At 40.3% G+C, this 13,377-nt stretch overlaps 1 long non-coding RNA gene across 1 annotated transcript in view; it reads left to right on the top strand.

Moving 5' to 3' along the window:
- Window positions 1-5,277: 5,277 nt before the first annotated feature.
- Window positions 5,278-13,377, top strand: part of LOC110089166 (uncharacterized) — a 28,537-nt gene continuing 20,437 nt past the window's right edge. Inside the window, exons 1-2 of the long non-coding RNA XR_012086910.2 lie at window positions 5,278-8,562; window positions 9,388-9,521. This is a non-coding gene — a long non-coding RNA (uncharacterized LOC110089166). The remainder of the gene's footprint in view (window positions 8,563-9,387; window positions 9,522-13,377) is intronic.

Raw genomic sequence — 13,377 nt, forward strand, 5'->3', positions numbered from 1 at the left:
ACAGTCTCATGGGGCTTCCTATCTCTCTTTGGAAGGAGACTAATCACAGCAAGCCACTTGCGTAAATCATGATAATCAATGCCTGGTGGTATTTACTTTCCAATGAGTTGGCATTTCTTTTGAAATTACTCCAAAATGTGCAACAATTGTGTTCACTAAGAAATACAAAAATCTGAAGTGAACAATGTCTTCCATCAAGCCCCTCACAAGGCAGCCTGTCACTTTTAACAGGTGGGCAGGTTTCTGAAAATCCGGCAGGACAATTTCAGAACTGTCAGTTGAATCTTCGAGAGCATTTGGAAATATGATTTAACAACAAAGGGGGAAAACAAATGAGCTTTCTGCACATCTCCAGGGACCCTGAATGCTTCAAACAGAGGTGGAGCTATTGATTATGGCTTAATATGCCAGGAGAAAAGGATGAGGTTACAGCCATTGCCCAGTCATTTGTACTGTAGCAAATCAAAACACACATCTGGGTGCCAGAACCAATATCTGTAGATGTCTAGAGTTGCAAGCTCATTACTTATGTCATGGTCCTCAGAAAAGCTCCTGGCAGTCCAGCAGCTTTTGTGTACATAGTGGAAGTCCGTTATGTACATCAAATTTGGCACAATGTGGAGTTTCATACTTTTTTTTTTCAGTGTCAAGTAAGGTTCTGAAGGTACAATGAGGGTGCAGGCACAGTGCCTCTCCTGCCATGGAAAGCAATGGGAAATTCCTTCTTTCTGAATATTAATCTATAGGAAGCTTGTGTTTGGAAAGACTGTTTTCGGGGGGGGAGGCTTTAATAGAGAACTACACATTTGGGTAAGAGAAAATATGGGGTCTGCTACCATGAGGTACATGACTAAGACAGAGAGGAAGAGGCATGTTGGATGAAGTGAAACCAAGTCTGAGAGTATCAATCTCCAGGTGACAAAGAAACACAGGAAACAAGACAAAGAAGCAACACACCAGGGGGCCCTGATTGCCATTGCCTCTGTGACCCCCTTAGCACATAGTCACTTGTGAAAGCATGGTTGCGCATTTCTCCATTTCCAAAATTTCAAAACTCCACAGATGCATAAGAACGCACACACACAAAAAGAGGTGGTGAATGTAGCTGCAAGGCAACATTAAGCACTTCACATATTGGAGCAGCTCCCACAAAACGTCTTCAGCAGCACTGTCAGGCTAGCAACAAGCATAAGATGGAGGCAAGTGGCAATAGCAGTCACCTCCATGCTAATGGGAGCGTCAGCAAAACGTTGCAGTACAAAGGGTATCCCATTCAGAATACAAAGCAGCCAGTCACACACTTTTCCAGGATATTCTGTGTGCTGACAGCACGAGGTTACTTAGGATAATGAAAAGAAAAATGGACAATATGGCAGTGCAGAATGAGCTCTCCAGACTGGAGGAATGAATATCAAAATGGTAAATGCAGTTAAATATAAATAGATGTAAAATGATGCTCATAGAGGAGAGCCGTAGCTTTCTCTATATGGCCATTGGGTTTTGGCTGGCAGTGAATAATTAAGCAGGAAACAAATCTTTATCCACTGTGGTGGATAAAGGAATGAAAACATTAACCCAGTACGAAAGTTCTGTGGAATAGGCAAACCTTATCTCAAAATTGAAAAGGAACTTAAATAAAAATGTCAATCTTGTGATGCCTTTATACAAACTTAAGATGCAGCCACATTTAGAATACTGAATGGAGCTGTGGCCACCATTAGAGATCAGCACAAACTGAAAAACAAGCCAGGAAGTTTGTGCAAAATCGCTGGTTCATTGGTTTGGGTCAGTTTGGGTTGGTTTGAGTTCATCAAAACAGATGAACCTGAATGAGTCAAACCTCAAACTTTTTTGCAATTTCATTAACTTTCTGGTTTGTTCCCCCGCTCTCTTCCCATTCCACCCCATCACCTCCCTACCTGGTCTTGTTGCCTCCTCCTCTTTGTCTTCCTCCACCACCACCATCTTGAGACACGGTGGCCCATACAGGCAGGCTGATGCACAGAGACAGCAGGCCCAACTCCCAGAAGGGAAGCTGGGCTTCTGTCTCTCAAGATGACAGAGGAGGAGGAGGAAGAGAAGACAACAAGACCAGTAGGGAGGCGACAGGGACAGTGGGAAAGGGGGGGGGGAATCAGGCTGTGGGGTGGGGGTTTAGTTTCCCTTCCCCCCCAGGCACAATTTTTTTTAAAAAAAAAGAACCAGATTTTTGTTCTTTTTTAAAGTTTGGATGGTTTTTGGTTTGAGGTTCATCACGAACCATGAATCACTACAAACCACCATTGTTGTGGTTCATGCCCATGTCTAGTCACCATCCTTCAAAACACGATATTACTGAGCTGTGAAAGATACCAAAACTGGCATCTTAATTAGCATAGGGGCTAGAACAGCTTCCTTATGTTGAAAGGCTTTGACATTCTGTTTACTGGTGGGGAAAAAGTCAGAGAGGAAGTTGAGTAGAGACTAAGGGTGTGTGAATACAATCCAGTCTGATTTGACTTCAGATATTTGCCATGCAGAACAGGACTGACCTTCTCCAAGCTGGTTTGTAGGTAGTCTGAACCAACTGGGACTAGATAAAGGACAGAATTGAATGAAATGGGGCAAAATGGGACTTCTCAATAAAAAATTATGCCAAAAATAGTGGAATGTATTGGATAAACATCTAAGCAACATTTTAAACCCAATGAATATTACTCTTTCATTAACACTTTATTGCCCCCAAACTAACCCAAATGAAACACAATGGCCTGGAATGGCAACTTCCAAGTAAGATAACCCAATGAAATTCACAACATATGTGTGACTAAATGAGATAGATGCAGAAAGAAATAGATCATCCACAGAAACAACATTCCAGGCAACAAAAAGATATTAGAAAAAGCACCCCAGAAAGGTGACTTTCAAGTAGGATAAGCCAGCCAGGAAAAGGTTCCTGTGGCACCCTAACCAAACTCTCAAACAAGAGGTTTTAAAGAGCAGAAAAGCATTGTTCCAGATTGGCCATTAATACTATAGCACTATAAATGTCCCAGAGCCATGTTATTGATCTGGTGATCCTTGTTATTGCCAAAGGTTGTATGTGAATACAAATTCATAGACTTTAGTTTATACAGTAGATGGGTTGTTCAGAATGATATTTTAGGTGAATTCTAGTTCATCCCTGTGTGGGAAATTGATGAAAATTGGCTCTGTACACTTGTTGGCTAGATGTCATAAGAGAGATTGAGGATTAACCATAGTTTCTCAAGGAAGTCAGTTGCATACATATAGTCTGACGACTGAGTCAGCTGTTTACCATTTTCTACCATGTACTTTGTGTATTATAAACATATGGCCAAACAATTATGCTTCACCTGTCTCACGAAGTAGATTGCAACTCATGAAAGCTCACACCTAACTAAATCTGTTACTTTTCCAGTTGTCACTACTCTTTTGTTTCTACTTTTGTTATACATGCATTTCTTTTGATATCAACATTTTCCAATACATCCTGGCATGTTGCAAGAATAATTGCTTTTTGTTTACAGTGTCCCTTTATGGCACAATGAATCTGTTGCCATGACACTGTTTTGAGAATTCCATATCTTGAACTATACCTGGATCATGGGACCTACAGAAGGCATTCTCACTGAAAGACTTGAAGAAGTCCTGAGCTGTTGTGCAGAATCATGAGACAGTCCCCCATCCAAGAGAAGATACATGAAATCCATCATACATCTATTTCTCTGAGAGAGGGAGAGGGAACAGCTCTGGGTATTCTATTAAGATTCTATGAAATGTAAATATTACAAAGCCTCTTCATCACCCAATGGAAAAGAGAATTATCTAGAGGTGGAGTCACCAGCATGAAAAAGGATGCTTAGAAAATCAATAAGTTATTGACTTTTGATTATATGATAGTAACATTGTGATCTTCTTTACCAGAGATACTTTATGGTGTTAGTCAGAAATTTCCAGATGGTGATGAGGTACCAGTTGCTTTAAAAACAATGTCAGCTGCTAAATAGAACTGTGCACAAACTATCAAAGATGCTCCTGCTATAATTGCTGGAGCCAAGAAGTCCACAACTACTGTATGTCTCTAGCCATACATTTTAAATTTTCTGCTCATCATAAGCCACTTTCAGAACTCTTTTCTAAAAATACATTATAAGTTACATCACCTCATCTAGTACAAGAGTCATCTGCTCAATTGTTGTAGGGTTATATGCTTGTCTGCAAGCCAAGATGATGGCTTGGGACATCTCTCATGTTGATGTCCCGAGCCATCAGCTGTTGCAGATCCCAGATTATGATGTGTCATCTCTATTAGAATCTTTGGTGTTAAAGCCTTCCCAGCATAATCTCCTCTGACTAATTAAAGTGCAAGACTAACTTCTTTGGATCTCATAATGGCCCGTGTCTACAACTGGACACAGAGAGGTTGGCCAGTTGAAAAACTACCAAAGTCATTTAAGTCATTCACAAGCTGGCAGCTAGAGGTATCACAGAACCCCCGTTACAGCAGCTCCACTGGCTGCCAATCAGTTACTGGGAACAATTTAAAGTGCTGATTTTAACTTATCAAGCCCTAAATGGCCTGGGTCCAAGCTGTCTCAAAAACCAAATCTCCCTTTATAAGCCATCTCAGATGTTAAGATAATCAGGAGAGGCCTTTCTCTCAGTTCTGCCACCCTTATAGGTGCATTTGATGGGAATACAGGAGAGAGTCTTCTCTATTGCTGCCCCCAAGCTTTGGAACTCCCCTCCCATAGGAGGCCTGATTGGCCTCATCTTTGCTGTCCTTCCGCAGGCAAGCAAAGACCTTTCTCTTCAGGCAGGGTTGCCCCGCAGTAAACCAGCTACCTGTGTGTGATTTTTAGATATATTGTTATGCATTACTGCTTTTAGTACTACTTGTGTTTTCCATTTCTCAGTGACATTTTTTAAATTTTTGAATACTTATTGATATTTGCCATTATATTGCCTGCTAATTGATGTAAGATGCCTACTTCATCATTGTTCATTGTTCATAATTTTTAAATAATTTTTAAATATCATTTTAATGATGTTAACCACCATTGTATACTCATTGTTTCCAACTTTAAATATTATCTTTCATTGTTGTAAGATGCTCAGGTGCTTTTCAAGGAGAAAGGTGGGATAAAATATTTTAAATAAATAAATAAATAAATAAATAAATAAATAAATAAATAAATAAATAAATAAATAAATAAATAAATAAATAAATAAATAAATAAATAAATAAAATAAAATAAAATAAAATAAAATAAAATAAAGGATGCTTTCTACAAAGAAAATGCATTATCATTGAAGCAGCTGGTTATATCTTCATGGTTGTACTGTATGCAGAAAAAGCTAAGTTTGCCAGCCTGGAACTGTTTCTGGATGAATGACCCAAGAAGCCTTGGTCGAGAATATATATTGGCTAAAATCCTCTTGTATAACTTATACCAGTGTAGGAGAAATAAAATCATCTGCAGTGCTCCAAAGTGACATTCAAGCAGGGACTCTTTGATTAGAGGCTACTAATTAGAGCCCCTGCTACATCTGCTCATGTTGAGTAGCTTCATACATGACCCAGCTTTGGATTCTTAGCAAACTGTTGAGTTTCAACAAGGCTGCTGATACCTGTCTCTTCTGCATGCATGCTACAATTGGCCTACAGTTTTGTTTATTTCATCTTTATCTCACTTCCTGACTAAAAATAGCACTCAAGGAAAACATCATTAAAACAATTTGAAACAACAGAGCCATTAAAGCCAGCATAGTTAGAGAAATAAATTTAAAAGCCCAGTTAAAAACATGGGTCTTTATTCCCTTCCTAAATGGAGAAAGACTGGGAAGTGGTAATTCCAAAGAATCCACATCTAAGAACGAGCTTGCTTTTCATACATCTTCTAGGATAGTAACTATACTAGGAAAAGAAATGTTTTTGCTTTTAATACTTTACTGCCAGAATTTATACCTATAGCACTCTTTTATGAATAAAAAAACAAATCAATAAGAAATTGTTTTGCAATCCTCACTAGTCTTTGTACATGGGGTTAAGGGAGCTAATGAATAAATCATGTTCTTTTCATCTTTTTTAAAGGGCAGCTCCATTGTATCATCACTGTTAATAAAGAAGTAACAGAAACCATTTTATTTTCATAAGCTTTCATGGCTGGAATCTGATGGTTGTTGTGGATTTTTCGGGCTCTTTGGCCGTGTTCTGAAGGTTGTTCTTCCTAATGTTTCACCAGTCTCTGTGGCCGGCATCTTCAGAGGACAGGAGTCAGAACCACAGAGCCCGAAAAACCCACAACAACCAACAGAGACCATTCTTCAACATTTCCTTCCTTTTGTGTTTCTTGCATTTCAACAAGGTAACTTTCCTTCCTTTGCTGCAGGATGTGTTTCACACTGTAGGTTGGAGCAAGGGCACCTTTAGGGAAATAATATGTTGGTAAATAGAAGATGTTTGTTTCTTTTCACTCCTTTTGATGGAACAAGCAGCAGAACAGCTTAAGTGACACACAGGCAGACACTGTAACTCGTTGCGCATTATCTTTCCTGTAATTCTTACCAACTCTGCAGTGTAAAATAACCATGGGAGTTTCCTTGGTCCTAAAAAGAACATGTTTACATACATTATTTCAACAGCAGTTACTAGCATTACCATTTCTCATTATCTTTTCTCTGAAATGCTTCACTAATGTTTAATCTAAAAAAGAGGGAGAATAATGAAACAGAAATCACTAAAAAGCCAACCAACCCTCCCAAGCATTCAAACAGGAGAAAATGTGAAGAAAGAATTGCATAGATCTATACATGTGGACAGGCCTGTTTGCATCTTCCTGAACATGTACAGAGGGAGACTTCTTCAGATCCTTTCCTGTTTTCAGTAAGTACACTTAGGCCGATATCCTACTGAGTAGACAATTTCACCAGCGCAGGTTTTTTGCTGCTTCAGCAAGCACTACTGTTGTGTGAACAGAGGTTAGCAGGTTCTTCATAGAGATCACTGCTCACCCAATGGCAATAAATGAACAAGCAGAATGGCCATGAACTGGCAGGATTTCCTATTTATTGTTGTTCCTTGCCATCAAGTTGCCTCTGACTTATGCTAACTCTACAAATGAGTGATTTCCAAAATATCATATCCTCAATGGCCCTGCTCAGATCTTGTAAATGCCAGGCTATGGCTTCCTTTAGGGTGTCAATCCATCTTGTATTTGGTCTTCATATTTTTCAGCTGCCTTCAACCTTTCCTGGCATTATTGTCTTTTCCAGAGAATCCTGCCATCTCATGTGCCCAAAGTAAGACAGTCTCAGTTGGATGGATGAGTCGATGAAGTACAGTTTGAAGGTCTGGCAAATTAAGGAAGAGACAAAGACTTTCTTTCCCTTATTTGTCAGTAGGAAGCTTGTAAGCCATCCACCTACTGGATAAGCTGACAGAATAAGTACAATCAAATACAGTGGTGCCTCGCTAGACAGTTACCCCGCATGACAGTTTTTTCGCTAGACATTGACTTTTTGCGATCGCTATAGCGATTCGCAAAACAGTGATTCCTATGGGGGAATTTCGCTGGACAATGTTTGGTCCCTGCTTCGCAAACCAATTTTCGCTAGACAACGATTTTGACAGCTCCCTCCGTGCTCACAAAATTAGTGTTTTCGGGACCTAAGCTTCGCAGGACAGCTATTTAAACAGCTGATCGGCGGTTCGCAAAGCGGCTTTCTTATGGCCGATCTTCGCTAGACAACGACAATTCTTCCCCATTGGAATGCATTAAACAGGTTTCAATGCATTCCAATGGGGAAATGCTTTTTGCTATACAATGATTTCGCTAAACAGCGATTTCAGTGGAACAGATTATCATCGTCTATCAAGGCACCACTGTACAAGCAAACCTCACACTCTTGGGTATCTCCATGGGGTAAGGGGACTTAATCCTCAGTGGAAAGGCTGGTTTTTTGGACTTCACCTCCCAGAATTCTCACACCACTTGATGCTTGTGTTGTCACTTGGATCTCAGCTGGGAAATTTTTAAAGCCTTAAAAAATGTCATTTATGAAAATTCATTAAAAATATTCATGTACCTTGTCACCACTTACTGAATGCAGCCTCTCCAGACAGCTCAGAATTAGTAACACAGTTGCTCAGCATAGATAGGTCCTTAGATTTGGGTAACAGTTGGGGCAGGTTGACCAAAAAGAAAGTTGCTTGTAGAGATTGGGGATGTCATAAGAATTTATCTAAGGCTAGTTCAGAGAAGAGCCCTGTGCAAATTCCTTTGTGGATTAGATCAATCTCCAGGCTAAAGAACCAAAGAATAGTAGTCATACCACCTCCAAAGTATTCTCTCTGTCCCTCCTTTACCTTTTAAATTATGGTTCGCAGCAGGAGCCCCATGGAGTAACAAAGCCAAATATTATTATTCTTTTCTTTCCCCCTATCCCTTTCTCTTTCTGCCACTAGGATTAGACACCACAGTGTGTCAGAGCTTCCAGCTCATTTGGGAACTGTAATCTTTTCAAGGGTACCCCAAGAGCTATGTCCCTTACAGTAAGGTTGGTAAAACTATGGCACTTTAGATGTTTTGGATGTTACCTTGAGAGGGTGGCTTATTTTTTTGTTAATTTTAAATTTATTTTATTTTACTGTTTGTTCTTTGTTGATGGGTGGTGGTCAGGGTTTGATTGTTTGTTTCTTCCATTATCACAGCTTGGAGTAGCGTTAATCACTAATTGGGCAGTATAAATATTCAATAAACAAACAAACAAACAAGCAAGCAAGCAAGCAAGCAAGCAAGCAAACTAACTAACTAACTAACTAACTAACTAACTAACTAACTAACTAACTAACTAACTAACTAACTAACTTCACATCCAAGTCAGCATGCCTATAATCAGGGACTGTGGAAAATGCAGGCCAAAATACCTTAAGGCTTTGGTCCCCAACCTATTTAACACCGCGGACTGGTTGGGGAAGGTGGGGCACCCCTGCATTCCCGCGCATCCATGAAGGGATGGGCGCATGCTTGCATGGGCATGTGCACACTCATGCGCATGCATGATGGAGCAATGGGGTACTCACACAGGCATGTGCATACTCATGCACATGTGTGAAGGGTGGGGTTGCTCAGGGGCACTGGCGCACATGTGTGAAGGGGTGGGGCGCTGACGTGGGGGGCCAGCACTCACACACAAGTGCAAAGGGGTTGTGCAGGGGGAGTGTGGGGGGGGTGGGAGATCTGTCTCTGCAGCCCAGTCCAGCCCAGGATATGGACTGCAATGAGCCATGGCCCAGGGGTTGGGGACCCCTCCCTTAAGGAACAAAGATTTCTCAGGTTACCTGTTATGTATATTGATGGCTTTGCTTCCAACATTTTGCAGGCTTGGGTGAAACCTGTGTCCGTCCTGAGAAACCATCTGAATGCTGAAAACTCTTGATGTAACCATATATAGTAGAGCTAGGAAACACTGCAGACAGAATGAGACTCAGAAGCTTTCACATGAAGATGTGACCTGTAAGTAATATTTATGTCCACCCACTCTGTGCAGCCCTAATTAAGTCTTGAGAAGTGGAGACAGATTTCCATTTTACTGAACCCATGGGATGTAAATTTTGTTTCTTTTCTTTAACATGCATGAATCAATCAATATTGAATTAATAACAAGAACCACAACAAAAGTAAGGGTGGCAAACAAGTTCCAAAGGGTCTAGCTGTAGCTCAGGAAGCAAAAACAAAAACAAAACAAAGCCAAAAAAACTCTGAAGTGATGTGGGGGGGAGGATACAGCAGATTCCTTCTGATTTTGAAGCCACAAAGACAGACATAATTAATTAATTATGTGCCACTGATTCCAGTTTATGGTGGTCCTTTCTGGGGCTTTCTCAGTATAAAGTACTCAGAAGTGGTTTACCAGTTCTAGTGGTGTCTTGCGATCGGATACTTGCCCAAGGATGCACAGACTGGCTTTACTTCTAGGAGTCACAATGGGGCATTAAACACCTGACTCAGATGTTCCAACATATTAAGCCATCTCCCCAATGAAAGCAGACATGCATACCACAAGCTCAGACACCAGCTTTGTCAGCCTGGTCTGTCTCTTCTGAGAACCTGACCTGAAGGTTATCTTCTTCAGCAACTGGGCTTCTCAGACCAAAGGATAGGCTTCTGAAAATCAAAGGAACAGACCAGACACATAATGCTGCATGTCAAACATGGGACGATGGCCAATTCTGTCATTATAAATAATGAATCCCTCTTTTCCTTCAAGCACCTGGTCATGGGCCACTTTGTTGACTTTCCATATCTAATGGAGGATCTGATTTCAGTAGCAAGCAGGAAGGCAAGTGAGCAGGAAAGGGTGAGAGTCGCATACCCAGAATATGATTCTCAGAAATATGCACATCTCTGTCTTTGACAACAAAGCTTAACTTGCATCTTCTGCTGGTTTCATTATGATTGCATAATATGGTACTGATATTACTTAACATTTATTGTATGCTACTCAACCGTGTTTTGTTGATTTAAAAGACTTTGTTAACTACCCAGAGGATTACGGTAGGTTAATGGGCAATATAAAAATGTCATTTTAAAACAATAAATAAAAGAGAAGCTCAAACAGTGACAGAAGTCCAAGTTGCTCTAATGATATCCGTTATTCATTTAAACTGATGAAAATGGTATTGTAGTAATAATACCACTGCTCTGTGGAATTCTTTAAGGCATTTGCTAATAACCAGGCAAGTGCACTTACTGGCAGTTCAGCAGCTCTGCTTCAGCCGTATCTTTTCAGATTCATGTTATGATTAATCCGCAGCCTCTTTGCAGAGGAGATACACATAGGAGAGGCTAGTCCGCTTTGGATTATAGAAAATGAATGAGCCTAGAAAGGGAGGGGGGCAATATGTATTCAAATGTCTGAAGGCCATTATACTGCAGTTCATTTTTATTTTTGTACTTTTTGTACTTTGTTTCATTTTTGCAAGCTGCCCTAGCAGTTTTGCAGATGAGACAAAGAGGAAGGAAGGAAGGAAGGAAGGAAGGAAGGAAGGAAGGAAGGAAGGAAGGAAGGAAGGAAGGAAGGAAGGAAGGAAGGAAGGAAGGAAGGAAGGAAGGAAGGAAGGAAGGAAGGAAGGAAGGAAGGAAGGAAGGAAGGAAGGAAGGAAGGAAGGAAGGAAGGCTGGCAGGCAGGAAGGCAGGAAGGCAGGAAGGCAGGAAGGCTGGCAGGCATGAAACAGTATGCACATATGAATCTCTCCCAATCTCTGGGCATAGACTCCATAATAAATGTTCAGTGGCATGTAGACAGAGGAGAGGGCACTGGAGACACAATATTGCTTTTCTTTCTGTGTTTTGTCCTCACCTTGGACAAGCATACCTGTGTTTCAGGAAGCCAATGGCCAAGAAGATGACAGAGAGAAAGAGAGGGAGAGAGAGAGAATTCCCACTCCTGCTATAAAGCAAAGCTCACTGGTCTCCCACTAGCATTAGCATCATGTATCTGCCTCCAGATCCAGTCAAAGCAAAGTGAGGCATGGACAATATCACACTTGAGAAGGTAACAAACTTACATCTAGTAGAAAACTGCTTAAGATCTGAATTAGTATTTCCTGATGTAGAAATAGTTGACAATGTTATTTATTCTAGCAGAGTGCAGCAGCTCAATGCTGAGCTTGTGAATACTGAACAGCAATAACTACTCCAGAAATTGATAAGAGAGGCAAAAATGAAATTTTTCTTAATTGTTTCAAGAAATCCATTTATGATTCACAAGCCAGTACAACAAGAAAGAATTCTATTTCAACTACAAAAGTCCTTAGAGCTGATTTTCATGAGTGCAGACCTGCTGGTAGCCACTAGGGAGAAGCCATCTGGGGCTTCCTCAGTCTAGCAAAGGAGTGCAACAATAAACTTCACTTGTTGAACTTTGGAAAAACTTCAAAAACTTAATTATGAAGGGGGGAAAATTGAGGAAGTGAGTCTGAGAGTAGCAATCTACATACCAGCAAGAAAAGACAAGGGGGGGAGAGATACTTGAGTACTCGTAGTTTTAGAAGAGTACACATTGTTATCTATCTCCTTATCACTGCTTCTGATTACTTGTTACATTCCTTAAGAGAGTTAGTGCTCAGTTTCCAACACCAGAAGGGCAAGTGGATAAACAAGCAGTGCACAGCCAATTAGTTTTCCATGCCTGAAAAGGAACATGGGCACTTTAATAGTGGAAGGCAGAAATGGCAAACTAGCCAGTCCTCAGCCATCATAGCCAAAATAATGGCAGTTCATCACCTAAATATTAAAGACTCAAAATATTTTGAGGACAGGTTTATTGTAGGTAAAACTGTTGTTGGAGAACTTGCCTCTAATATACAGATAAACCATAAGACTATTGCAAACTTTAGCCTAAATATAGGGTTGGTTTGTTTTTTTCTTTTAAAGGATTGTAATAGTAGATGATTCACATTATCCAAATTTAAGATCAGAATTTAGGCAGTACTTTATTGACACCTCCTACACAATTATTCAAAGCCATGTATAACCTGCAATATTCTATTAGACTATTTTAAGACAATCCTCATATAGGAAAATACAACAGAAAATCTCCGACAACGCAGCACTGCACCATGATAAAAACCAGAGGCAGGTTAAAACGAACTTGAATTTTAACTGTCTTTTCCTATTAGGTCTTTGTAAAACAGAATTTGCAGCCTGTTCCCTGTCACACCTCACTTCACACATTAAATTATCCTGAATATATGCAGTGGTTCCTCACACAACAAATAGAAGCGTGCACAAGATGATTTTAAACAGACGTGCCACTCAGATTGGTTTCCTTTGATTTCTTCATCTCGCAGAGCAGGTCTGAGAGTGAAAACAGATTTATAAATAGACATTGAATTATGTGGAGTTGGAAACAGATTTGTGGTTCAGTAAGATAGAAGTAAGTTTTAATAATGAGTTACAATATTCAACAGTTGCTAAAATCCAGAGTCACTTTACAGTACAGTCAGTGACATGGAAAATTTGCCTGGAATTGCTGCTGATTTAGCACAGGATCAGATTGGATCTGGTTCTCTCTTAATGGGCTGTGACAATGAAACAGAAGGTGTAATGTTTCTTTTTTCAATGAACCCATGCCTAGCTCCCCACAATCCCAGAATCATGTTTCTGAGCTAAATCAGTAGCAACTCTCCTCTTTACATTTTTGCCTTTCTGCTATTCCTCTGTATGCCAGACTTTCTGCTTTTTGTGGGGAAAAAAGGATATGAAGGAAGCTCAGCCAGACTGTCCTGTTCAGTTGCTCTGAGCTTAAGGAACAAGGGAAGGATGCTGGTTTTATTGTGGTTATTTGAAGTCCCAGAGCACAAGCAAG

The sequence above is a fragment of the Pogona vitticeps genome, chromosome 4 (genome assembly GCF_051106095.1).
Source record: "Pogona vitticeps strain Pit_001003342236 chromosome 4, PviZW2.1, whole genome shotgun sequence".
Classification (NCBI taxonomy): domain Eukaryota; kingdom Metazoa; phylum Chordata; class Lepidosauria; order Squamata; family Agamidae; genus Pogona; species Pogona vitticeps.